The sequence below is a fragment of the Lepidothrix coronata genome, unplaced genomic scaffold (genome assembly GCF_001604755.1).
Source record: "Lepidothrix coronata isolate B3197 unplaced genomic scaffold, Lepidothrix_coronata-1.0 Scaffold54, whole genome shotgun sequence".
Classification (NCBI taxonomy): Eukaryota; Metazoa; Chordata; class Aves; order Passeriformes; family Pipridae; genus Lepidothrix; species Lepidothrix coronata.
The window spans coordinates 2,207,829-2,231,586 of record NW_016690234.1 but is presented as its reverse complement, the minus strand read 5'-3'; the positions used below and the strand labels follow the sequence as shown (position 1 = coordinate 2,231,586).

The 23,758-nt window shown below is 48.5% G+C and overlaps 1 long non-coding RNA gene across 8 annotated transcripts in view; it reads right to left on the bottom strand.

The window, feature by feature from the left end:
• LOC108498012 overlaps positions 1–23,758 on the bottom strand; it is a 387,118-nt gene that overhangs the window by 63,991 nt on the left and 299,369 nt on the right. For all 8 annotated transcript variants that reach the window (XR_001875039.1, XR_001875034.1, XR_001875038.1 and 5 more), the window contains one exon: positions 6,807–6,915. This is a non-coding gene — a long non-coding RNA (uncharacterized LOC108498012). The remainder of the gene's footprint in view (positions 1–6,806; positions 6,916–23,758) is intronic.

Genomic DNA, 23,758 nt, shown 5'->3' with positions numbered 1-23,758 from the left:
GGAGCGCAGCCAAGGCATGGCACCGACGGGGCCTCTCAGCTGCTCGCCTCCCGATTCTTCGGGGGAAGCAGCTGTAGAGAAATGAAAATACAGAAGCCCCCGCACTCGCCCGCCACCGCCCGCGCACACATTCCAGCACCCGTCACCTCGGAGGCGGCAGGATGTGGGCTCCGGCCAGGCACTGCCTGCAGCCCGGAGCACCCTGTCGTCCCCCACAAGCCTCCCTGTCCTGCTGTTCCCGATTCCCCTTTCAGGAATTTACAAACATTTTCCGCAGATCAATATCTGTATTGATTATTCATTGTGAGCGAGTCGTGTGTCTTTGGTGATCCAACCTGGCAGAGTGAGCAGCCAAAGGCTGCGGCAGATACGGGGGGGAAAAAAAAGGAGAAAAAAACCCCACCGAAGGCAAGAAGGACCCAGATCTTGCTGAGTTTGCCACTGCCAGCCACGGAGATGGATGGAGAGGAAGGAAGGAAGAAAATGGGGATGGCATGAAAAGGAATGGAGAGACGAGGGATCTGAGGAGAGAAAGCGAGAGCAGGAAAAACAAAGTCACCACTGGAGAACTGGTGCCGGGGCACGCCGGCAGCCTGGAGAGATTCCAGCCTCGCGCTCGCCCTTCTGCACACAGATGCGATGGACTTATTGCTCCGGGAGCGAAAAGTGACTCACGGTTTTGGTATCTGCTACGTAAGAGCTTTGGGGGGATTCCTTGGCTGGCTGACAGAAAGGGAAGAAAGCAGCAGCAGTGAGGTAAAACGCGATCCCTTCCTCCTGCCTTCCTGGGAATACGCGTCGCCCGGGCTGGCTGGAGCAGCTCGCTGCTCGCTTATGATATGCAAAAGGAGAATAATTAAAAGCGCCAGCATCACTTGCAAAGTGAGTAAACACAAAGCCTTTCAAAACATGCTCTTCAGCTAATGAGAAGCTGTAATTTCTTATACTTAAAGGCAAAAAAGACCCTGATGAGGCTCGGTGGAGGGTGCGCGCGCGCCTGCGTGTGTGTGCATGTGTTTGTAGATATGAGAGAATCAGTTAATTGTTGATGATGTTTAGAAAAGGGATTATGAGAAAAGACACTGAAATGATGACAGGGAACATCTTGGATCAGAGCCAAAGAAATAAAATAATCAAGGACAATCAAGCCTGCAGCTCCGGAGAAAGCGCCGACTGTTCTGCCAGGGACTTGGAAGGAATTTCCCCGTGCTGCCGAGCTGCAGCTGGAATACGTGCTTGGCACCAGGAGGGAGAACTGCAAGGAGCAGTTTGCTTGAAGCATGAGACAACAGAAGAGAGAACTATGGAGCTGTGCTATAATTCAGAGGTTAAACAGCTTTGTCTGCTTATGTGTCAGGTGGAGACTCAGTTTTGTCCACATCTGACCTGCCCTGAAAATGCAACTTCTGAAATCCCCTGGCTGAAGGGGATTTCAACCTCAGCTGGAGCTGAGGATTCTCCAGACGCCTCTCCAGAACTGCTGTGACGTTACAAAAACAAAGGAAAGGGAGCTCGAGGAATTAAGTTCTGTGGCTGCAGGACCTGATGGACCTGACCATGGGAATTGGCTCTGGAATTGATTCCTTCCTTAATTCTGGAAATCAGAACCACCTTGCTCCGGCTGGGAGTTGCAGCTCACTGCCTCTAAGCACACAGGAAAGGTGACAGTCATCGGGAATACCAGGAACAAGCTTTCCTTCCCACCTGGGCATCTGCCTGCTGTCCTGAATGGATGGATTTTAATAAATGTTGGCTTTCTCTTGGGCTGAGGTTGGGTGGGGAGAGAGAATAAAGGGAAATTTAAACCATCCTGTGACTGCTGTGTTGTCAGTGAGCTACAGAAATGCCGTCCCTTTGTTTTGGATGTTAAACTCCGTCTGACTTCATTGTTGCTGAATTTTGGCACGTTACACTCTGGGCTTCTCCAGCAGCAGCAGAAACACATGGTCTATTAAAGTGGGAATCTTTGGGGACGCGGAGGCAGAGGAACGAGCCAATCATACATGGCTTTTCCACATTCCATGTTTTTCAGCACTTGCAGGAAGCTTTCCGGATGGTATGTATGTGTGTGCCCAGGGAGGGCGGGAGGGGAGCGGGGTGGGCGAGGGGAGCGAGCGCGTGGCAGCGCAGGCACGATGCCGGGATGTGTGTCATGGACGCGGCGCGGTCGGTGCTGCCGGGCAGACACCCCTTCCCCATGCCGGGCTCGCCGAGCTGCGCAGACCTGAGCGGAATCTTAAACGCCGAGGAGCAGATTAGCATACTAACCAGTGGTGTCAACCCTGCAGCAGCCATGGCCATCGCCCCGCTCCCACAGCCTGCCAGACGCTCAACTGGCTCCTTTGTCAGAGCCCTTTTTATGTTTGTATTTGGCTTTTGTTTCCCAATCAGACCCTAGAAATTCATTAACAGCAATGAAAGGCAGAGATGCAAAAACCTATAATGAAAACAAATGATCTATTTAAACGGTGCTGGGGCTGAAAGGAGGGGGCTCACGGCGCCGGGACCAGAGGAGAAGGAAATCCTGCCACCTGGAAAATGCCTGGACATGCATGTCCTTCCCCGTGCCAAGGCTCCAAGGAGACCGTTACTACAAAGCCGGTGGTGTGTGTAAGGATGTTGTAGCATTGTCTTTACAGAGTCTCAAACAAATACCAGCAACCAGCCAGAAGGAGAGGTCGGTCCTCATTGTCCCTGCTCCGGCTGCCAGTAATGCAGGAATTACTCTCTGCTACTCAACGGGCTTTAGAGAAAACTTTCAGTGCCTGCAAACACAGACTTTTAAAATCACTCAAGTTCATTCACACCAGTCCTCTGCTCTGGCCCAGCAGCACAGGCATCCCCAATGGGAAGGCACGGTGGCCACAAGGGACGGCATGGACGAGCCACTGTCCCTGTGCCCAGAGCCTCCAGGATGCTGGACATGGCACCAGGCTCTTCAGGTGTCTTCCTCTCCTGTATTATTCCTTAAATAGATTATTTTGCAAATGTTACTGTCCCCTAAAGTATCACGTGGTTGTGGAGAATAAAAATATTTAATCCCAGCATGGCCTTTTTATCAGGATCGATCAAATAGGGAAAAAACTGAAATAATCTATGTTGTGTGGTCTTTGTTCGTAAATGGTGTGTGTGGGCTTTAAATGTCACAGAGGCACAGCTTATGTATTTGTCATAGGATTTTTAGGCAAATCTGGAAGTTCTCAGCCCCAAAGCTCTGTGCCCAGGTTGAGTGTGCAGGTCCGTGGGGCTGGAGTCCAGCAGCACGGCCAGGGACAACCTCCCACCGCCCTCGGCTCAGAGAGCGCCCGGCACAGCATCCTGGAAAATGTGTCACTGGCACAGTTCTCTGAGCTCAGAGAGTCTGTGTAATCTGTACCTTTGGGAAGCAGGCATGGTAGCAGGGAAAAGGGAAATGGGCTTCAGTCTCTTTGTCATTCTGTACCCAGCTCTTACTACAGGCTGGGTCACACGGGCAAAGGCTCCTGGGCTCCGTGTGTGTCTAGAGAGGTATCCCGCTAATTCCAGCTGATTTCACTGGCTAAGAACCTATAGCTTAAATGTTTTAAAGATAGACAATGTAAAGACTTTATCTTTCAGAGAAATTAGAAGAAAATCTCCCAACACCTGCCACATGTCCACATTTTCCAGGAGGAAAACAACAACCAGCTCATGTCTGAGGAAACCTCTCTAATCTGTACATGGTAAGGACATGCTGGATAATCTTACTCAGTGTAGTTTAATCTACCTTCACAATTAGATAAACAAACCAAAGCCGTTAAGAACCTTCAAAATTTATTCTAAACTACCACCAGTCCCCACCATTACACTTTTAATTGCAAACACAGCAAAACAGTGGTGAAATCAGAATCACAGACTGGTTTGTGTGGGAAGGGACCTTAAGGCTCATCTCACTCTACCCCCTGCCATGGGCAGGGACACCTTCCACTAGCCCAGGTTGATCCAAGCCCCATCCAACCTGGCTTTGGACACTTCCACGGATGGGGCAGCCACAGCTTCTCTGGGCAACCTGTGCCAGTGCCAAATGTTTTCTGCTTGCTCAGGTTTCCTACTGACCATGGCTGGACTGCTGATGTGGGGCCAAAGAGTTTTGGAGCCACTGAAATAAAACCACATTTTCACAGCAGCTTCTGAAAGAGCCTTGTGCCAGTTAAAAGGTATTCTGGGAAATCACATGAGAACTGTCTCTCATATGTCAGTATATCACCCAGGTGATGAGCTACAAACACATTCCCACTCTTCTTGTTCAGTATTGAAATAAAGTAGAGGAAAGTTACTAAAAATATGTTATATTCTTATGCCAGAAGATCCAGACACACATTAAAAGACATTAACAAATACCTTCTTTTACTCTGAAATACAGCCTTGGTCCCATGTTCTACATTTTCTTCACACTTTCAGAGGAGCAATTAGCCACTAAACAGGTAATTATCATAATACCCCATAATGAAATCCATGCAACTATAGCAGAGTATGAACAATGGCCTTTTCCTCACCAGGTTGAAATCAAAGCCTTCTGTCTAATGACCAAGCCTATTCTACATCCAAAAAGAACACCACAAATAGCAGGGAGAAGAAAGTTCCTTTTTTACAGGGGAAGGGAACAGAGTGTGTTCTACTGACACAGAACCAATATTGTTGATTTTCCTCCCTGCAGCTGCTTAATGCTTTGGGTCTCTTCTGGAGGCACATGAGCCTTACACTATTCTGCCCTTTGGCAAAATGAAACTGTACCGGCTTGTACCAGCTGTACAAATTTAAAAGTTACAATTCTGAGAAACAAAAGCCCATTTTTCCACGGATATTTAGAAGAATTATTCTCCTCTGGCTTCTTCCCACTCCTGTGAGGTCCTTCCATATTCACTCACACTTGCTTTTCACCACTGTGTTTGTCTCTTCAATTAAACCTGCAGTTTTAATTAACTAAGATGCTCAAACCAATCACCCACAAAGCTCCCAGAGGTGTTCACTGCCCATCTTCACTGTTTCACCCCAGTACCAGTTTTGGTTTGAGCTTGATTCACTTTCTCATAGCACCATCACCCCCCTCTGTCTGATAAAGTTTTGAGGTCGGGAGGGATTCCCTCAGCATAATCCCACTTTTCCTGCTCCAGTCATTAATGGAAACGGCACACAGATTGATCCCAAAATGGAGTCCTCTAGTAGATGCTGCATGTTTTTAAAGAAAACTTGCAATTTCCAATACAACAAAATCAGTCAAGACATAAGAGTGTGAGAAAAGTCATAAGTGACTAAATGTGCTCTTTCTCCAAAACGTTTCCAAACATCTCCTTGCCACCTCCCTTCCCCCCTCTTACCTTCTCCATGCTTTTCTGTCCTTTCTGTGTTCCATCTTTTTCCCCTCTCATTCTCATATCAAAGTCAAGAACATCAACCACAGAGAAGGTGGTATTTCAGCATTCCTCCCCTAAGTCTCTGGATTCAGGTTACAACACCCGAAGAACACAATCCGCCCACCCCACAAAGGACACCAAGGCCTGCAAAGTTTCTTAACTAAATGGAAAAAGTAGATGCTTTGCTCAGGATCCTCTGTGATATTGAGAGCACAAAGCGAATGAGTGTCTGCCCATCACACAATTTCCCAAGGCTTCCATTTAATTTATAAGTCTGATGATTCTCAAGAAATTGAAGTGTGCACTTGTGCTGTAAACAAAATACTTCAGATAAAAACGTAGGAAGAAAGCAGGAGAGAAGCCTTCCTTAAAAGATAAGAAAACCCCAAAAAGTAAATACAAGAAAAAAAACAACTCCAAATTACATTTCTCAGTTTTCCATCGAGATAGAGAACTCTGATGAGTATTTTTTGAAGCCTGCCATTAATCCTTCCACTCCTATCGGTATCACACAAGGTTAGTTTGATATTACCAAGTATCCCAGAGACTATGAAGGACTTTATAATGACTCAGAATATACAGATATATTAAAACCAGGGACTTAACAGTGACTCACTGATTTCTAGTTACACACAAAATAATTCTGAATGAAATTACTATACTTGGACCACTGGTACAGAGCTTTCCAGTGTCAAATCTCACAGTGGAATGACTGGTAGGAAGGGAAGGGATACTATTCCCACATTCAGGAAGATGTGCTTTCTGCCCGCACATCATTTACCACAGTTTTAGGAAACTGAATATTTAAGACTTGAAACAGGCCATCCAAATATGATTTACTTTCACCAATTCACACAGAAAATGAACAAGGTCAGGAGTCTTGTCCTTTTCTCATCCTTCCTTATGCCTGTTTGACTTGGACAGACATTCAAGGGACAGTTTTCCTGCTAAGAAGATTAAGCCAAGGGCACTAATCATTTGGCCTGTTCTTAATGACAGAAACTAACAGTTAGGGTCAACACAAATAATTAAATACAGGGCCCCAGTGGTTCGTCACCAGCCCACACAGAACTACAGCCTGGCAAGGTATCAGCTTTGTAGACATGTAGGAAAAAAATAATCCAAGGATGGCCTTCTTCAAAAAACAGTTTTTCATTGAAAATAAGAGGACCCAACACAACTGACCAGTGAGTCAGGTGCTCAGAAACACTTCATGCAGATGGCATTTAAATAAAACCACAGAGCCATGAGAAGGAAGAGCAAGCAAACCCTGTGGCTCTCTGAGAACACAAAGAACTCCCAGCTCTGCCAGAGAACAGCACAGTTCTGTTACATGTACCTCTCTTAATCCAGGTGATTTACATTACACATCCCAGGAGGGCGACCAACACCAAAATCACCTCTCCAAGGCTTACAAAAATTAGGTCTTCCTACCTCAGCGTGGAAATGTAGAGATCACAGGATCTGGCGCCAGCGAGTGGAGCAGAGGAGACGGTTCCTATTCGGACTGGAAAAAGTCAGTATAAACTCTCCAGATCAAAGCCTGCAAATGAAAGAATGCAAAGTATATAAAATATCCTGAAGGATTTGGAATAATGCAGCAAAAGAAACAGAAGGTTGGGTACAGCGTGGAGTTGTTAATATTTTTTGTGTTCAGTTCCAACTCAGTCAACATTCCCAACTGTTCTACCTCTTGTGACACTGAAGGCTGACCTGCAGCACCTTTATGACAGGTATATTTTGTCTCCTACAAACCAGACAGCTGCACCTTACAGCTTCTTGGATTCATAGGGAAAATACTGTTTTAGCTACATTTAGGTGGCTTTGCCAAAGGAAAGCCCACATGTTTATCTGTACCACAGACCTGGCTCAGCCATCAGCAAACACAGAAGCTCTGTGGTCTGTTCTGTTCTATCCAGTGCAGCCCAGCCTGGCTGCTCACATACCCAGCAGGGGAGTAGAGACACAAGGAAGGAAAATAAACACAATGGAGAGTCAAGGAAAACAGCTGGATGCATGAAAAGCCGCCTGCTTCCCAAGGAAAACCATCCCTGCGGGTGCACAGCTTGGCACCTGGGTGGGCAGCTGACCAGGAGGTGTCACGCAACCGATGCCAGGAGGGTTTTGGGATGGGAACTCTCTCATTCTGATGGTGGTTCTTGTTGCAGTCACATGTCTGAAGGTGTCAGGAATTTATCACTAGGAATTACAAAAGCCTCATGAAATACTGTTTGCCTCTGCCCAGTTTGTTACTCCTCTGTCTACCCTCTACACTTGAAGTTGTGGCTGCCCTATGCCTGGGGGTGTTCAGGGCCAGGTTGGACGGGGTTTGGAGCAGCCTGGTCTAGTGGAAGGTGTCCCTGCCCATGGCAGGGGATGGAATGAGATGCATTTTAAGGTTCTTCCAACCCAAACCATTCCATGATTCTATGACACACTTTGGGACACGAGTGTCCACCACACATTCAAAGCCTGGTTTAAACCAACAGAACAAGGAAGCTATCCAAAATAAAAAAGGTACTTTCAGGAAAATGGAAGTTGTTTCCAAACAATGAAAATAGAAAAGGACATAAATCCAGCACGCTAAGTGCAAACCCACGATAAGGCAAGGCAAAATGGGGCCTGGAGAACAATCACCAGAGTTCAGGGAGCTAATAAAAACTTCTCCAACACAAAAGCAGGAAGCCTGTCCGTCACCCAGTGCTGCTGATGGATGGGCAAGGCGTAAAGGGGGGAATTAAGAAAGATAAGGGCACAGCAGCAAAATTAAATTAATTCCTTGCACTGCTATTCACTATGGAGGGGTCAGGAGGGTTCATATGCCAGAGCAACAAATCACTAGAGGCAGACAGTGCTCCCTGCAGAGTCCTCAAAGAGCCCAAATATGAAATTGCTGAACCTTCTTCCTTTGCATCTGAGGACCGGAAGGTGATAAATTTTTACAATAGGCTTTAGGAGTGGCCATGGGAATGACAGACCACAAAGTCTGACTTCCAGTACAGGCAAAAGGGTAGAAAACTGTGGGACTAGTTGGAATTAGCAGTGATGAGTAAACACGTGTCTGGGGAGGAGCCTGAACGCCAAGAGTTTATATGTACAGATCCAAGTTGTCTGACAAGGAACCAGTCCTGCTAATACGGGAGATTTGGCCTGATACAGTGGAATCAGATTTTCTAAAAGCTTTTCTAGAACATCCCTCACTAAAGGTTCTTAAGGAAACTAAACTGTCATGGAGAATGGAGGATTAATCTTACTGTGAATTCCCGATAAAAAGATAGGGGAAAAAAGGGCACGAACGTAATGTTAGCAAGGGAGGGAGCAGAAATTTTGCACTGCCTCAGCTTAGTTATAAATAACCTGGCAAGGGGAGACAGCAAAGTGACATGCAGGTAATGAAGGTAACACATAGAATTTTTCAGGAAAGTAAAGTTTAAGAGTAACAGGGAAAAGTTCCTGCCAAACCTCCCAGAGCAAGACTGGAGACAGGATGCTGGTGCACATCCGTGGCTGAGGAGGATCCTGGATTTAAAATCCAGGCATTTTAAATCTGCCTCTTTTAAAGGCAGATATCTGTTTGCTTTAATAAATGGATTGGCTTGGGGAACCACTTGATCCTGGTGCCCTTGGACAAGGGGGAGAGGGCAGGCTAAGTCCTAAGTCTGCTTTTTTTTTTTTTGGCCACACAGAATAGCATCGCCCATTCTTAGAGAATCCTTAGAGGAAGAGCAGAGGAACAGAAGGCTGAAGCTTCTTATTTGGGCCATAGAATGGGATCCATCACTTGGACTTCAGCAGCTAGTAGGAGGCTGGATTCCCTCAGTCTCTGAGGTGGCACTGGAGATGTGACAACTTTCCTTTGGCTGCTACCAGGTTAGCTCCTGGTCAATACCTGACTCCATCCTCTGACTGACTGATAAAAGCAGAAAGCCATGGCTGTGAGAAATCCCCTGGTTTGGGGAGAACAGGGAGCAAACACCTCCCACCCTGGGAGATCATCCTCCAAATCCAATTGCAAACGGGCTGAAATCCCTTTCATTGTTCTGGGATGGACGCAGGTAGGAAGCGACTGCTGAAGCTGCTCTCCCCCTGCCCCGGAAAGTGTCTATGAATGGCATTGTGGCTCGTGGCCCTGCTCCCGGTGTCACAGCAGTGGGCACAGCCCACATCCCCCGGGACAACTTCCCGCACCCGGGCATAGCCTCTGCTCACGTCCCACAGTTGGTAGGATGGGATGACGGAGACAAATGGCTCTGAACCTGTCACAAAAGGATTGTTTTCTAGAAAGGGAGCTCTGGTGAAAGGAGGCTTGTCCCTCTGCCCAGCCTCACTGGCTCCTCTCCTGGGGCTCCTGATTGACGTGGGAATCCCTCCTGCGTGGCTGTGACTGGCGGGGAGCTTTCCCCATCAGCAGCTGCCTTGATTCTACAGCAGCTGAGTTACAGTACGGCAAAGAAAGAGCACCCGACAAAGCCCACACTAAACAGCCGGAGCGCTCCTCGCCAGCACAGAGACAAAGCCCACGGGGAGCCGGGGGTGCCCCGACCCTGCCCAGGGCAGCAGCGGTCGGGCAGCACCTGCCCCCCTCGTGCAGGGCCGGGGGCACACGTGGGCTTGGGGCGCTCGCCTTGTCCCACCACGTGCCCACACACTGAGGCCACTTGTTCCCATCTGATCGCAATTAGCACCGTGCCAAATTCCCTGTGCCCCACGCTAATTCAGGAGGATGGGCATGTCACACCCTGCCAAGAACTACAGCCACCACTGAGCCAGGGCCTGCCGACCCTTTCATTAGGCTTTTGTTTCAGAAGTGAGGGCTTGTGGACTCCCCTTCTTTGTCAGAAATGCCTGTGGAGGCACTAGAGGAGGCAAGAACCTCAGGTCTGGCCTGAAGGATGCTGAGTGTGTGTTGGAGCAGGGCAAGGGACGGCTGCCACACCCCCTGCTCTGTCATGGATAACCTGAAAATTTAGAAAAATCAACTGCCTCCAAGATGTTGAAAGGCCAAAGCTGCATCATTGCTGCAGAGCTGGTGCGGGTGCTGTGGGAAGGGAGCAGGGAGCACGTCCCTCCCACCCCTCACCCCAAACCAGCCACAGAGTGACCAGCCAGGACACAGCCCACACTGCACCCACTGTCCCACCCCCCCCCAACTCTGGACAGCTACAAACAAACCAAATGCTCTCAGGACAGGGTTGCACCCCGATCACACTGGGCTGCACCCTGATCACACTGGTCTGACCACATGCAAGATCATTCTGAAAACCTGAGATGAAAATGGAGAAAATATGATTGGTTTCACTAATGCCCTGTATCAGATGCACTGTGCTGTGCAGCAGCTGCTCCAGTTCCCAGGCAGCTCTCAGAGGAGCCATCATCACCCCACACAAGGGAGTGGAGACGCTCCTCCAGTGACCTGCTCAGGCCCCATGCCCAGGGGCTGTGTCCCCCTGCAGACCAAGCCACGAGGGGTGATGAAAACATGCTCCTTGCTGCCTTTTTGTCTCCAGCTGCCATTTGAACATCACTCCTGACGTCATCTGGGGATGCCATGATGACAGTCAAAATGCCATCCACAAATTATGCCCACTAAGCTGGTGATGCTCCTAACTTTTCTGGGTGGTGTTTCCCACCTGCCTGATGATGGCCAGAATAGAATCACAGAACAGTTTGGGTTGGAAAAGCCCTCTAAGCTCATCGAGTCCAACTGTTCCCCCAGCACTGCCAAGGTCAGCACTGACCCATGTCCCCAAGTGCCACATTCACATGGCTTTTAAATCCCTCCAGGGATGGGGACTCCACCTCTGCCCTGGGCAGCCTTTGCCAGTGCTGGAGAACCCTTTCCATGAAGGAATTTCTCTCAATATCCAACATTACACAGATTCAGCAGTCTGGCTTTTGAAGGACACTCTGCTCTCTTGAAACAGACCTGTCTGCAGTACCCAAGGCAGTTGTAGCCTGTTGTAAAACCTCAGTAATTCCCACTGATTCTGAGGAGAATGCTGTGAATTACCAAATTTGTCAGGTTAGCAGCACAAGAGCAAACTGTTCAAACAAACAGAACAATGCTTCACAAAATGCAATTTAACTTATTTTCTTAACTGTGGGCTGATTCCTATTTATGCTAATTCATAACAGATTATGAACTCTATTATGTAATTGGAAAAATGACCATAAAACTTTCACAGTCCTAAAGAGGTTTTGGTTGTCTGTTTTTTTACACTCCATTGCTTACAAGGGCTGGCACACACATGGGCTGGACCCGTGTCCCCAAGTCACCCCACACACACAGAGCCACCATCGATTGCAGGGCACAGCTCCGCTCCACGCAGCAAATGAAGCCATTTATCGAGCCCTGGCGTTGCTCTGTGAGGGACTGTGGGAGGGACATGGATCTGTGTAGAGGCTGAGGCACACCAGGATGTGGCCAACTGCCCCATCTCTGGGACTGTTCAAGGCCAGGTTGGATGGGGCTTGGAGCAACCTGGTCTAGGGGAAGGTGTCCCTGCCCACAGCAGGGGGTGGGATGAGATGGGCTTTCAGGTCCTCTCCAACTCAAACCATTCTGGGATTCTGTGATGAAGACATTGCTCTCCTCACTGGAGTGCTCCCACAAACATCTGCCTTGGATTGGGGAGGCCTCCTCTGGGTCACATCCTGCTTTGCCTCCTTGCTTGGGAACAGGACAGACAGACAGTGACTGACTGCAGAAGGGAAAGATACATAGTCAGCACCTCAGGGAGGAAATCCCTCAGCAGAGCACTGCAGCAGGACATGGAGTTGTTATGTTTTAAATCCTGTTTTTGTGGGTTTTTTACCCCTGGGTGCATTGCTGGCGGGGCCAGAGCTGGAGCGAGGGGCTGGGTGCGCAGCCGCCGTCCAGAACCGGGTGTTTGAGCTGTAATTGGTTTGCAATGATTGTATCTTTTCCCGTGTTATTGCTGTACATGGCCGGGTTTTGTACAATACTGAAAATCAATAATAATGCATGAAAAAATGTTCTCCCACCCCCCTTAAAAGTTAAATAATCTTGTTAGGATTCTGGCACTGCTATTTTTAATCAGTTAGTCCATGTTTTTCACCCTGAGCTCAAGACACACTGGGGGTTACCCACAGGACCCCCTGACTGCGGAGCCAGTGCCGCGTTCCTGCTGGGGCTGATGGGCAGGTACGGCCAGGGGAGCCCCTGCCCCGTCTGACATGCACAGGGACGTGGCTCAGGCACTGCTACCTGGGCAAGTCCAAGGTGGTGTCACCTCTGTCACCAAATGTTCTGGCTTACACGGAGGAGTCAGACCCAGGAGGGAGGTTGACTTCCCCAGTCATGGGGAAGCCCATGGCAGGAGGAGCCAGAGCTCCCTGCCAGGACAACACACCTCATGCTGCTCTGATGTTCTCTGCACCTCCCTCAGGACCAAGGCAAGCAAAGACAGTCCCAAACATACACAGTGCCACCAACACTGCTGGTTTTTTGTTTGGTGACGTATAAAACAAATCACAGAACTGTGGAATGTTTTGTGTGGGAAGAGACCATCAAACTCATTCCACCCCCTGCCATGGGCAGGGACACTTTCCACTAGACCAGGTTGCTCCAAGCCCCATCCAACCTGGCCTTGGACACTTCCAGGGATCCAGGGGCAGCCACAGCTTCTCTGGGCAACCTGTGCCAGGCCTCACCACCCTTATAGCCAAGAACTCCTTCCCAATATTCCATCTAACTCTGCCCTCTAGCAGTGGAAAGCCATTCCCCTTGTCCTAGCACTCCAGGCCCTTGTCCAAAGACCCTCTCCAGCTCTCTTGGAGCCCCTTTAGGCCCTGGAAAGACCTCTAACGTCTCCCCGGAGCCTTCTGTTCTGCAGCTAACTCCAAGTAGAATAAAAGTAGAAAAAAAAGCCCCCAACAGCCTATTTACTCTCCACTCCAGATTAGGATTGGGATAGAGATGGTACAGGAGGTAATGAGCGTGATGAGATGAGAACAGGGGAGCTACTTAAAGAGATTAAGGGATTCAGGGCAGTGTAATTGAAAGGGCCGATGGCCTCACCGTGGCCTTTAACAGCTCCAGGAAAAGGAGCCCGACCTGCTGCAGCACCCGGCAGCAAAACTGGGCAGCTGGGAATGCCCAGCTGGACAAGGGGCAGGACACTCACAGATAGCCACAGCACCCCAGCAAAGGGTCATCCTGACCTCTGGGAGCCCTGGTACAGCCTCATCCCTTTTTGATATAAATCCACTGTTTTTTTCTAGTTGGGAACTGACCACCAAACCCAGAGCCTGAAAGAAGTGTTTCATGTTAAATGGAAACATTTATATTCCTGAAGCAAAACTACAAAATGTTTTGGGTTTGATAAGAATATTTTGTTTGATGCAAGCAAAACCTTTCATTTGGACTGTGGGGTTTTTAAAACATTCTGTTTCAAGAGAAAACCTTGCGAACAAAAGAGACATTTTCATTTTTTCTAATTTTTCTAAAATATCTTCACTTTTGTTCAATCTCTTCAATTTAATGTAGCTTTGCAAACTTTTAAAAACTGTTTTTCTGAAAACAAATTACTTCCCTGTATGTGCTGGGTCACTGCAGGAGCCTTTGCTCCACCACAAACACACACACGTGTCTCCGAGTTAAGAGTGTTTTGTCACGTTATCCTGGCCCCACAGTTTGGAATTCCTCAGGAATTAAAGCCTTACATAAACACAGCATTTAACTCCATTACAGTATAATAATGATTTTTAAACAACTTTGTAATAGGTTCTATAATCTTTTTTTAAAGTGCGTATTATTGTACTGTCACAGTTTCCTTCGCTCCATAACAGCCCAGTCAAAGCAACAGATACGAAGGTAAACACAACTGGGAAGGTACCGAGTGCTACGTGGCCCCTTTCCCAGGTTTAGAACTTGCTTCTCCCAAGTGCCAGCTGCTCCACAGACAGGCCATACTAATTGTGGGACAATTTGTGCATTCTTAAACTAAAATATTTTTCAGTTAAAGCAATGCATAAATTATTTATTCATTTGTATTTGCATTTAAATAGTTGAAAAATGTCCAAATTAACTGCTTTGAAAATCGTTCCAGAATTTCCCCCTAAGCTGTGACCTTGTGGCCAAGTTTAATCTTAAAGCAAATTGAAAGAAGTGTTTGTAACAAACACGTCCAATGGCTCTGAACGTGCTTTGCTCCAGAGAACCAATGCAGCCATTTGCAAACTCAGCCAAGGGCTGCATTTGAGGCCCCCACTTGGGGTTCAGACCCGGGGTTTCCACCAAGTTACCCAATTCTAGAGTTGACAAGCCAAGATTTTGTTGGGGAGGTTTTATCCATCCTACTTTGCGGCTTCCTTAAAGCTCCTGCCTGTGGCCGAACACAGTCCAGCCTTCCATTAAAGACCTTCCCAATGCCAGTGGTTGTGGTGGAAAACACTGAGTGTTAGAAACCAGAATTCCAAGGAAAATAGGAACTACATCGGTTTTAATATTCTGTACATTTGTGTCAAATCTGAGCTTTAGGGAGCTCAACTCACGGCCCTGACAGCAGTTTTATTCCCATCACCTCTAACCCTGCACGTACCTACAACCAGTTCTGCACCTCATGGCCCCGGGGCTGACAGCCCAGCCTGACCACAGACCTCCAAAGCCAAACACTGTTTGGTTATGGTCTCCACGGCAAGTTTAGCTGCAGGGAAACAGCCTGTCTTTCCTTTGTCATAAATCTGGTTCCTGCAAACAGCAGAAATTACAGCAGATAATTCCTTACACCACCCCTCGCAAGGAGAACTGCTGAGAGGGAAGGGAGAAGCACAGGCACTGCTCTAAGATCTCAGCCAGCAGCAAAATGTCAGGAACCAGCAAGAGAGGTGGTTTCCTGACAACATGTGTCCTGATACCAGTTCCCCCAGACAAGGGGGAGCTCCCATGCTGACAACTATGCTCATTTCAGGAACAGAATGACGAAAATAGTTATAAAAGAGAACTCCTAAGTGTGCAGAAGAGGACAAAAGACAAAAGACTTTGTCAAATCTTCAGTGAATAGTCATGTAATTAAAGAAGTAGCCAAGAGGTTTATTTAATATTTAAAATTAATAGTAAAATTCTAAGATAGTAAACGTCTAAGTCAAGAGAGCAGGATGGACTGGGTTTGGGGTTCCTAACTTAGCAACCAACTAACATTGGCTCTTTGGCCCTCAAAGGCTGCGGACTTCCAAACTGGGAATATCTCAGGGTTTTGGCCCCACAGTAGTCTGACCTCTAGATTTGGGTCATGGCATGCTATGAAAAACCTCACACGTCCTTGCTGGACCCCTGGGCAGGGCCCTGAGCTCCCCATGCTCACCGTGTGGCAGGTGCTGGGCGGGGGGTTGGCACAGGAGAAGGAGCTGTCGCTGCTGGGCCTGCATCACCGTGCCAGGAAGCACCAACCACTGTCCAGTGGATCACTACTCATGTTGCTGAGACAGGGGTGAAAAGAAGCTGCTGTGCTCTGCCTGGTCTAATTGCTATTTCTTTTACATCATCTTATAAGAGTGTGTGATTCTTTAATAAAACCTTAGAGAAAACATCCCAAGTTCTCCCTCTCCCCAAATACTCATGCCTCAATTTATATAAAACAAAACCGCTTACCAAGAAAAGCAAAATTATTAAAATAGAGATCTAAAAAGCACAGGAGGCATTTCAGATTCCTGTAAGTAAGTTTAAAACTTGAAGATAGAAAAAAAATCAAACGCCAATCAAGAGCATATGGACTTGGATGGTATTTTCTCTGGCATGGCTTGCTTGCTTTCCACCAACTTTCTGAGGTACTGGACAATCCTGAAAGACATTTGCCCAGAGAAGCTGTGGCTGCCCCATCCCTGAAAGTGTCCAAGGCCAGGCTAAATGGGGCTTGGAGCAACCTGGTCTAGTGGAAGGTGTCCCTGCCCGTGGCAGGGGGTGGAATGAGATGAGCTTTAAGGTCCCTTCCAACCCAAACCAGTCTGGGATTCTGTGATTCCAAGATGAAGAGACTATCAAAGCCTCCACTGCTACTTCAGCCCCTTCTCACTGCAGGGTCTCTGGGTTAGAGCCCTCTGAGCACCACAATCTCTGCTTCTGTCCCTTCTCCTGGCTTAGGGGTAGCCCCTGCTCAAACACAGAAAATACAAAGCTTTTGTCAGGGAATGGCTCCAGGTTGGGACCGAGGTTGGGGTGCCAGAGGGGAGCAGCTCCCCACCCTTGCAGTGCACACATATCAATTATAAGGTTACCCCACCTTCCCCCCTACTCCTTCCTAGAGCAGCACTAAACGAACAGTTTCCCCTCCTTCCCTCGGAACCCATTTACTGCTCTCATTTTAACATTCTCCAATTCTGGTGTCCACGACTCCAGCCCCTGCACGGCAGCGTGGCCCGGCTGACGGCCCGTCCGTGTCCTCGCACCAGCGGCAGCAGGAGCAGCATCCCGGCACAAAGGCAGGCGCTGAGAGCCAAGGCGACGCTCGGTACCTCGCTGGCTCATGCTGCTCGTATATATCTTCTGTAAATAACCCTCAGTTTTCACATGGATTATTTAGACTTTCTGATGAAACTGCAGAAATGCCACTGCGGTGGCCGCGCACCCAATCAGGCGGCGGCTCCCTGACCCCGGCACCGCTGCCATTAGCTTCAAGGGGAAAAACCCTCCTCGTCTCTCGTTATCCCTTTTTTTATGATCTAGGATTCTGTTAATAATGACTCCGTGTTACATAAAACAGATACATTAATGTCACCAAGTCCCAAAAGTACTGAATCAAGCTGACTCCTTCAGAAAGGAAGAAAGTAATAGATATGAGCCTTAATAAGAGCGCGGATCCGAAGGACGGGAAGGGCTCCACCAGATCGCTTTCTCCTTCCTATTTGAAACAGGGGATTTAAAGGGCCATGCAGCTAGAGAAGATCAGAGTCGTGGCAAGATGACTGTGAACACGCCATCAAAGGGAGCAAATCAAACGTGATTTTAGGTGGTGCTGCAAAGGCACGCTCAGCCTGCTCCACCTGCCCGCTCCGCTCCCAGGTGCTAATGGGGAACGGAGATGGAGAGGCTCGGCAGCCCCACAACCTGGCACTCACCTTTCATCTCCGGAATGAAAGTGCTGGCTTAGACCAACAGCTCTGGAGAAATAAGTTGCCTGGACTCAGTTTAGAGGAAAAAGTGGCCAAGTCTTTGACCTATGCGCATGGCTGAGACTATTTCTATTCTCCTACAGCTGGAGCGGATGCTATCATTAAAAGCAACACCCAGTGATCGTTAGTGCTGGACAAATATTAAAACAGAAGGAAACCTCTAATCAGAGTAACAAAGATATTTAGTGGCAAAACTATTCATGTCTGAAAGCTTCAGAAAAGAAAACCCAGGACAGTCTGGCCAAGTCATCTGGGACAGAACAAGACACAGAAGAGTGCCACGATCAGAATCAAACACTGGTGGTCTCACACAGATACAGGGTGCAGACCCTGGTGTCAAAGCCCCTGCGAATTATGGCCAGGGAACACAAAAATGGATTAATAAATTTGTAAGCAGTTGCAAGTATTTTAAGGAAAAAAAATTACATGTAAACCAAAGTCATGTTTGGGGGGGGGGTTATACCAGCTGGAGAGAGAGCAGGTATTTTGATTCCCATTTCAATGAATTTAGGAAAGGGTAAAATCCTAAGGCCAAGATGGACATATAAACAGATGCAGCATATTTTGTACAGTGGCACCAACACCTTCTCTAGGCTCCACCGACACATCCACTGTTCCTGCTGTGTACCAGAAGTACCTCTCCCAGCAGATAGAGCCTGGGAACAGCTCTGTACCAGTGTTAAATTTAGACTCATCTGTACAAACAAATCCAAATTCAACTCCCCTGACAGAGATACTCCAGAGGATTAGGTCTATTAAAATTTGTATTTTGCAATTACTTGAGTTTGCTTTGCTTCTTTTCGAGGTTTTATGCTAAATTACATGGGTGGAAGATCAAGCTTTGCTTAAAAGATCAGTTTTTTTCTGAGTTGTGCCACTGTTAGAACAAATTTTAAATGTGATACAATCACCATTTTGATTGATAGGGTCACTTTTTAACCAGCCTATGCATGTTTAGTAGAGCAAAATCTGACTTAATCTACTAATTTCTAATTTAACATAAATAAAGAACATGACACATTAGCCATTTTTTCTTAATTCCCTACTGTAAAATGCTCAAATTGGGATGAGGTTTGTGTTTATGCAGCACACAGTGACCACCACCACCACCACCTTTTGGGAGAAAAAGCTACCATCTCTGCATCTATTCCAAATTCACAGAGTGGCCGTACTGGTTCTGATCTCAGAGTGGTAGGAGGATTAACTTGTGAACAACCAAAAGCATAATGTAACTGGTAGGTGCAATCATTTTAAGTGCTAACTATCTCCCAGTGATGGCAGATAGGAGTTAGACAGCAATGAGACTAAAATTGTGGTTATTTCATTATTGCATAGACAATGCCAGCCCTCAAAGCATGCCAGGCATTTTCCAGATCAGAGGAAAATGTGATCCCTGCTCTGAGAGTGCCTAATCTAAAAAGTCAAAGATGAAAAGAGGGAAAGGAACTCAGGATACAAAGGAATCTATGTAGTGACAGGTCCCAGCTTGTTATTTTAATTAAAAATATGCTAAATCCTTCTTTTTGCCTCTTTCAGCCCTCTCATCTCAGCTCTAAGCTTCAATTCCAGTGTCCACATAACCTTCCTAATCATCCACCGCTCCCTCCACATAAAGGAGCTCTTTGGAGCCGGAGTCGGTCTGGGAACAGGATATGTGGCAGAAGGTGACACTGGGTAGGATAACAGACCCCGAAGACTGGAAATTCAACAGATCCAGCCCAAATGTGCTTCCAGAGAGCCACGTATGTCCTGCCAACAGGGGCCCTAGAATTTGGAGGCTTCTCGCGACTTACAGGGGGTAAACTGAAGAAAAGTCCATGGCAGTGGCTCCCCTGCACCTGCATCTGTGTTCAGCTCAGGAAGTGCATCTCCTTCCCCAAACACCATCTCCCTCCTCAGAGGCCCCTGGATGTCCTCAGACGGACCATCAAGTCCTCTAACACATAAAACCTACTTTATCAATGATTAGAGCGAGCCAGTGGTGTCATGCTTGTTTAAATCTTCCAAGAGTTCTACCAGAGCTCAGGGAGCCCACTGCTCCCTTCCTGTTGTGTCCCAAACTCAAGGCAAATGACTGCTAGCACCACTGCCTGTGCTGTGCTCCCTGGCTGCCCCTGGAGCCTACTGGATATTTCTTCAGATGTCTAACACGCACTGAACACAACTGAGGTTTAGAGAGAGACAGAAATCAATACCACAGCTTCCACCAGGCACGCTGAGGGATTATCTGTCCCACGGAACAGCACAGACGGCTGAATGGGAGAGTCATGACTCCGAATAACGCACGAGGTTTATGAGGCTGGAGAGCAGCCTCTGGCCCTGATAACCTCCAGCTGGCCGGGAGGAAAAGCCGGCAGTGGGAACACGCACGGCCCCGGCAGGGCCGGCACGGTGAGGCAGCGGCAGGGGACCTGCGGGGCTGTGAGGTCACACTGAACACTGCACGGCCATCGGTGTTTTCCACACCTCAACCGCAGCTGGGTGATGTATTTCAGCTCTGGAGCTGGAAAAGGAACCCAGAGTTGTGGATTCCCCACTCCTGGAAGTGTCCAAGGCCACCTTGGACAGGGCTTGGAGCAACCTGCTCTAGTGGAAGGTGTCCCTGCCCATGGCAGGGGGTGGAAGGAGATAAGCTTTAAGGTCCAACCCAAACCATTCCATGATCCTACAATTCTAAACCAACAGCAGCAAATGGCAGGCAAGGCAGGTGGCACAGGTGAGATGTGAAGGCAAGGAGATGAATCCTAGGAAACTGCTGGAAAAAACATGGAAAACTGCTTGGCTCACACCATCATCAAAGGAGGCCCCACAAACCTCTAATAACAAGATACAGAATCCTGTGTCACTGCTGATAACTTCCTCTGTCTTCAGAAATCCAGATGTTTATTGATCTGGAAGCTCTGCAAAAAGCATCCATGTCTGATGGGCAGACGCAGGGTTAGGAAAAGCACTTGGAGAGCAAAGTTGCTTTTAGCTTAGCTAACATCATCTGATTTTGTGTGGTTCTGTGAGCAGAGGACTTGGTGCTCCCTATTGCTCTCGTGTTTATTGTGGTCACTCTGTTGGGGCTCCAAAATCTGCAGACATGAGTTTATCTTTGTCTTTAAATTGTCAAAAATCATGAGAAAACAGGGACTCCAAGAGCAGAGGAAGGGGGAAGCAATGTCCAGAAGGCCTCCAAGGTTTAATGAGGCATCAGTACTGCATTTAAATAGTTTGAGAGAGGTCTTTAATGTCTTCTGAGGTTTCCAACATTTCTGAAATTTACCACCCTGCAGAAGGTTTCCGAGAACCCTGAGTGAATAAATGCTCTGTAACTCCCTCCCAGAGCCTGCACAATCCCAGTTACAGTTTCCTTCACTGCTCAGGAAGCATCGATTGTCCACAGGACTTGCAATGTCATTCTGTGAAAGCACATGAATCCTTTACAATCCACATTTCTCCCACAGTGAGAGAAGAGCAATGAGACAACAGAGGTGTAGGAGAGCAGACAAAGATCAAGTAATATGCAGAAAAATGCCTCAAGGTAATTTTCGGTCACAAGCCTCTATAAAGGATTATTTCTTTTTGTTTAGCTTTCTGATTTTTCTCAAGTGAATTACCATGGGGGGGGGAGGCATCAATACTTCTCAGTACAGCAGCTGAACAGCTACAGCACAACAGAAAATTAGCAAGATACCCTTTTATATGTATCTTCCACAAAATCAGCCCCGCTTATGACTGAACATTGCTATTATTTCACTTCCCCCAATTCGTTGGATTCAACTCTCCTGATGTCCAACAACTACAACTAAAGATGATGCGGAAGCCTACACTGCCAAAGACACTCACACAACTTCCCTCTGCATTTCAGAATTGTCTCTAGTCCAAGGGATGCTGTAGGCTGTTTACCCTGAGTGAAATTTGAATTCATGACCAGAACAGGTCTGTGCCTGCTGCCTGGATACACAGGACCAGTATCCAGGACGATGAGCTCTGAACTTCAGCTCCAGCCTTGAGAGCTGCTTTGGACTTAGAATCATAGAATCACAGATTTTTTTTTAAGGTTGGAAAAGACCTTAAAGATGACCAAGTCCAACGGCCAGCCCAGCACCACCATGTTCACCACTAAACTGTCTTCAGCTGTCACATCCACAAGTTTTTTGAACACTTCCAGAGATGAGGACTCCATGGCTTCCCTGGGCAGCCTTTTCCAGTGCTTGACAACCCTTTCCATGGAGGTATTTTCTGTAATATCTATTCTAAACTTCCCCTGGAGCAACTTTAGGCAACTTGCTCCATTTTAGGAAAATCCAGTAATTTTGAATGTGCTAACCAATTATTTTCAAAAAAGGATGCAAGAGCTGACAGGGTGGAAGCAGATCAGGAACGTGCCTGCCCTACCTGTGACTGCTGACGTGACCCGTGAGGGAGGGGACTGCCCGGGGCAGGGGTCAGAGCTGTACAGCTGAACACACGTGAACACCGCACACCCATTAACCGCGAGGCTGACGACCAGGAACCAGCTCTTTCGCCCCAGAATCCGCGGTGGAAGCCGTGCCACGGGCCCACCCTCGCCCTGTTGCTCTGGCGGGGCAGCCGGTGGGACCGCGGGGTTTCACGTGTCCGTGTCCAGCCCGCTGCCCCCCGCCCGGGGCCGTGAGGGGCACAGCCTCTGCCCTCCTGGCCGGGACAGAGCGAGGTCAGACGGGCACATCGCCGTGGGTGAGACCAGCCTCCAGCTCAGGGAGCACATCGCTCCTCAGGAGATCATCAGTCCGTCCCACCCCCGCCCCCGCGCTCCTGCTCTGCATTAACCTAAAATACGAGCGCTGTGCTCGCCCCCAGAGCTGCTGCTCCCAGGGCCTGCCCGTGCCCTCCGCCCGCGCTCCGTGTCTTAGGCGCCGTGTCACTGCCAGTGCGCGGCCGGCGCTGCCGGCTCGATCCCCGCTCGCAGCCGATGGCCCTGAGCCGCATCCGCTCGGAGCCCAGCCAGGCTCCCGCCCGGAGCTGCTCCCGCCCGGAGCTGACCCCCTCCGCGCCCGCCGCCATAAATCTGCTGCACCTGATGGGAGATGGGCTTTTTAGGATCTCTCCGGGTGCTTTGAGGTAGCACTTCTATGAACTCCGTGCCACAATAAATAACGCTACCTGCAATATGTCTTGGGGAACGTGGCAGCAGCCGCTGTCCTGCCATGAATTTTTATTCTTTTGCCGTCTGGAAGATAGATTCCAGATACAGCATTTCCCCGCACTTAGTGTCAAATCTCTTTACCCCTTTGCCCCGGCAGAATGACAGGGACCACAAATAAAATAAAAGAATAAAAAAGAAGCATAGGAAAAATGGCCTGAGAGCAGAGGGAAAGCACTAAACTCCCCTCTCTCTGCAGCTGAGCAGCTCCAGAGCTGACAGCAGTGACTAAGACAGGGGCAGTTGCAATGGGAAAGGGCAATTTTTGTATACTGATGCTGAGATTTCCACATGAGGACTCCACAGAAAGGAGCACAGAGATAAAACTGCTATAAAGAGCATAATGTACGCAGGAGCGGAGGACACGGGAAGGTGGGTTTGTGTGCCAGCCCAAACTGCTGTGCCAGGGATGGAGAAATTAAGTACTGACCCAATAAAGGGGTTTTTAAAGAAAAATCCTTCCTCACTATAAAGAAAAGGGTCACGCACAATGAGTAATGAAATAGTCGAAACATTTGCAAACCCTGCCCTGCAGATCTGATACCAAGGTTAGAGTGCAAAGCAGGAATGCTGTAACAATTACCAACAGGAATCCTAGGAAAAAAGGCATTGAATTGGCACAAGAATCCTGTCAGGTTCATTGGGATTGCTGGGAGCCAGAGTGTGGGACACTCTGGGGGTCCATAGCGGGGCCGAGGGGTGCAGAGCCTCATTAACCAGCTGGATACACTCAGAGCTCATCTCCAGCCTGGCTGAGGAGGGTGTCAAAGCGGCAGGAGCGGGAGACACACCAGAGGGTTGTGCTGCCCTTCAGGGGGACCTCAATGGGGCCAACAGGAACCATGGAATTCAAGAGAGGGCAAAGCCCAGCCCTGCAGGCAGGGAGCAGAGCGCCCAGCACCAGCACACAGCAGGGTAACCTGCAGAGGAGGGCCTGGGGCCCTGGGGCTGTCAGGCTGACCACGAGCCAGCAGCGTGCCCTGATGGCAAAGGCAGCCAGAAGGGCTGGGATGTGCTGGGAGGAACACAGCCAGCAGCTGGAGGGAGGTCATGCCACCCTTCCCCTCTGCTCAGCACGGCAGAGGCC